This window comes from Symphalangus syndactylus, chromosome 9, assembly GCF_028878055.3.
Source record: "Symphalangus syndactylus isolate Jambi chromosome 9, NHGRI_mSymSyn1-v2.1_pri, whole genome shotgun sequence".
Classification (NCBI taxonomy): Eukaryota; Metazoa; Chordata; class Mammalia; order Primates; family Hylobatidae; genus Symphalangus; species Symphalangus syndactylus.
Window position 1 is genome coordinate 6,981,908 of NC_072431.2, and position 4,248 is coordinate 6,986,155.

At 33.6% G+C, this 4,248-nt stretch overlaps 1 non-coding gene across 1 annotated transcript; it reads left to right on the forward strand.

Annotated features, from left to right (window-relative positions):
- The first annotated feature begins 1,394 nt into the window (after nucleotides 1-1,394).
- On the forward strand, nucleotides 1,395-1,500 carry LOC129490842 (U6 spliceosomal RNA). The gene has a single exon (XR_008660331.1). It is a non-coding gene; the product is annotated as a U6 spliceosomal RNA (small nuclear RNA).
- Nucleotides 1,501-4,248: the final 2,748 nt, after the last annotated feature.

Consider the following 4,248-nt stretch of genomic DNA (forward strand, 5'->3'; position numbering starts at 1 on the left):
ACAGATAATTTTCTGTGTTTACATTTAGACTTGTGATACATTTGAGTTAATTTGTATACAAGGTATAGGGTTTAGATTTAGGTTTGGTTATGTGTTTGCTTGTTTGTTTGCATACAGTTATCATCAAATAGCTTCTTTTTTCATTCTGTCCAGGTTTTATAGTTTCTTTCAAGGGGAAAGATGGGGTGAAATTAATTACTTTATCTTACTTAGTACCTCCAGTATTCTCTTTGATAAACACTACAGGTATTATAACTTAGATCAGAGACAAGAAAAAGATGCCACTATACCAACTATTATTGTATTGGTACTATTAGCCAATGCAAATAGGCAGGATAAAAGAATTAGTGGTCCAAAAAGGGGTAAAGAAAAAGTCAGCTAGTCTCTATTTTGAGATGATAGGAGAGGCACCATAAAACAATGATAGCAACAATCTATGTTAAAACTAAGTCAAATCATAAAATAATTTAGTCAAGTAGCAGAATATAAAATTAATTATGAAAAATCAATTTTTTTTTACTCAGAAATAATAAACAGATGACATATTGGTAGGAAAACTTTAGTTATGATAGCAATAATAAATATTAAATATTTAGAAAAAATTAACAAGAAATGTGCAAATCTTATATAGAAAAATGTTAGGACAACACTAAAGGGTACAGAAATGGAATTAAAACAACACAATATTTAAAAGATAACAATTCTACATATATTAATATATAAAGTGAACGCAATAAGAATACAAATGCCAACAAAGCTATTTTAGGGAGTGAATCAAATTGTGACACCAAAGTTAATATGAAAAAGTAAACATGCAAGAATAGCCAGGAAATTTTGAAAAATATATTTATGAGAGGAAAGTAGCTCTGCTCTAACACTAAAACATGTGATACACTACCTGTAAAATTAAAGTACTGAGGTACAGGCAAACATGGCAATGGAGTACAAGAGAAAGTACAGAAATTAACCCCAGCACATAGAGAAATTTAGTATATTATAAAATGGCATCTTAAGCCACTGGGGCAAGATGGATTTTTAAATAAATGATGCTGAAAAACCTGTAGCCATATAAATAAAATTTGGCCCATATCTCATACCATATAAAAGAGTAAACTCCAAGTAACTTAGGTACCTAAAAGTAAAAAGAAAACCATACAAATACCAGAAGACACTTAGGCAAATTACTCTTTAACAATGGTATAGAACTCTGACTCAAATCCAAAGGAAATGAAAGAAAGAGCTATAAATCTGATTCCCTGAACAAATGCATTGCAAAGTCAATCATAAACAAGGCAAAATACTGTTGACAACTAGGAGATAATATTCACAGGCTATACCACGGACACAGGGTTAATATCCTTACTGTTTAAAGAACTCTTAAAAATAGAAAGACAGTGCTTATTTTGGCAGGACATATACTAAAATTAGAATGACACAGAAAAGATTATCTTGGCACCTATGCAATGATGACATGAAATTTGTGAAGTATTCCATATTTTTATGGCTGAAATGACAGAAGTAGAATTCAGAATGGATAGGTACAAAGTTAATTGAACTACAGAAATACATTCTAACCCAATGCAAGGAACCTAAAAATCAAGATAAGAATTGAATGAGCTGACAGACAAAATAACCAGTGTAGAGAAGGATGTAACTGAACTGACAGAGCTGAAAAACACAAGAATTTCATAATGAAATTACAAATATTAATAGCAGAATAGCCCAAACAGAGGAAAGAATGTCAGAGCTTGAGGAATGACTTCCTCACATAAGACAGGCAGACAACAATAGAGAAAAACAAATGAGAATGAATGAGCAAAACCTCTTAGAAACATGGGATTATGCAAAGAAACTGAATCTACAACTGATTGCTGCACCTGAAAGAGATAGGGAGAATGCAACCAACTCAGAAAACATATTTCAGGATGTCATCCAAGAGAATTTCCCCAACCTTGCTGCAGAGGCCAACATTCAATTCAGGAAATGCAGAGAATCCCTGTAAGATACTTCCCAAGAAGATCATCCACAAGACATGTAATTCTCAGATTCCCCAAGGTCAAAATGAAAGGAAAAAAATGTTAAAGGCAGCCAGAGAGAGAGACATAAGGTCACACACAAAGGGAAGCTCTCAGACTAAGAGTGGACCTCTCAGCTGACACCCTACAAGCCAGAAGAGATTGGGGGTCAACATTCAACATTTTTAAGAAAAGAAATTCCAACCCAGAAGATCAAAAGCTGAGGAGAAATAGGATCCTTTTTAGACAAACAAGTGCTGAGAAATTTGTTACCACAGACCTGCCTTACAAGAGCTCCTGAAGGAAGCACTAAATATGAAAAGGAAACACTGACACTGTTACTTGTCACTACAAAACACATTGAAGTACACAGACCAGTGACATTATAAAGTAAACACGTAAGTCTGCAAAATAACCAGCTAGCATTGTGATGACAGGATCAAATCTTCACACAATACTAACCTTAAATATAAATGAGCTAAATGTCCCAGTTAAAAGACACAGACTGGCAAGTGGGATAAAGTACTAAGACCCTTTGGTAGGCTGTCTTCAAAAGACCCATCTCACACGCAATGACATACATAAGCTCAAGATAAAGAATTAGAGAAAAATCTACCAGGAAAATGGAAAACAGAAAACATCGGGGTTGCAATCCTTGTTTCTGACAAAACAGACTTTAAACCAACAAATGTCAAAAAGACAAAGAAGGCCATTACATAATGGTAAAGGGTTCAATTCAACAAGAAGATCTAACTATCCTAAATATATATGCATCCAACACAGGAGCATTCAGATTCATAAAGCAAGTTCTTAGAGACCTTCAAAGAGACTTAGATTCCCACACAATAATGGTAGGAGACTTTAACACCTCACTGACAATATTAGACATACTTTGAGGTAGAAAATTAATAAAGATATTCAGGACCTGAATTTAACACTGGATCAAAAGGACCTGATAAATATTAAAAGAACTCTCCACCCAAAAACAACAAAACATATCTTCTCATTGCTACATAACATCAATCCATAATGGGGAGTAAAACACTCCTCAGAAAATGCAAAAGAACTGAAATCGTAACAGTCCTTCAGACTACAGTACAATCAAATTACTGATTAAGACTAAGAAATTCACCCAAAACTATACAATTGAATGGAAATTGAATACTCTGCTTCTAAATACCTATTATTTAGGTAAATAATAAAATTAAGGCATAAATCAAGAAGTTTTTTTTAAACCAATGAGGAAGTTACAACATACCAGAATCTTTGAGACACAGTTAAGGCAATGTTAAGAGGAAATTTTATAGCACTAAATGCCCACATCAAAAAGTTAAAAAGATGTCAAGTAAATAACCTAATATTACAACTAATAAAACTAGAGAAACAAGAACAAACAAATCCTAAATCTAGCAGAAGACAGAAAATAACAAAAATCAGAGTTGAACTGAAGGAGATTGAAACACGAAAAACCCAGTCAAAAGATCAGTAAATCCAGGAGCTTGTTTTTGAAAAAATTAATAAAATTGATAGACTCCTGGCTAGAATAATACAGAAGGAAAGAAGATTCAAATAACCACAATCAGAAACAATAAGAGGGATATTAACACTGACCCCACAAAAATATAAACAATCATCAGAGAATATTACGAACACCTCTATGCACATACATAAGAAAATCTACAAGAATGGGTAAATTCCTGGACACGTACACCCTCCCAAGGCTAAAACAGGAAGAAAATGAATCCCTGAACAGACCAATAATGAGCTCTGAAATTGAGGCAGAATAAATAGCCTACCAAAAAAAGGCCCAGGGCCAGATGAATTCACGGCTGAATTTTATCGGAAGTACAAAGAAGAGCTGGTCCCATCCCTACTGAAACTATTCCAAAAAATTGAGGGAAGGAACTCCTCCCTAGCTCATTCTATGAGGCCAGCAATATCCTGATGCCAAAAACTGGCAGAGATAGAACAAAAAATACTTCAGGCCAATATCCTTGATGAACATCAATGCAAAAATTCTCAACAAAATACTAGCAAAACAAATACAGCAGCAAATCAAAAAGCTTATTCACAACAATCAAGTAGGCTTTATCTCTGTGATGCAAGGTTGGTTCAACATACAGAAATCAATAAACGTGATTCACCACATAAACAGAACTAAAGATAAAACCTATATGATTATTTTCACAGATAAAGAAAAGGATTTCAATAAAATTCAATATCCATTCATGTT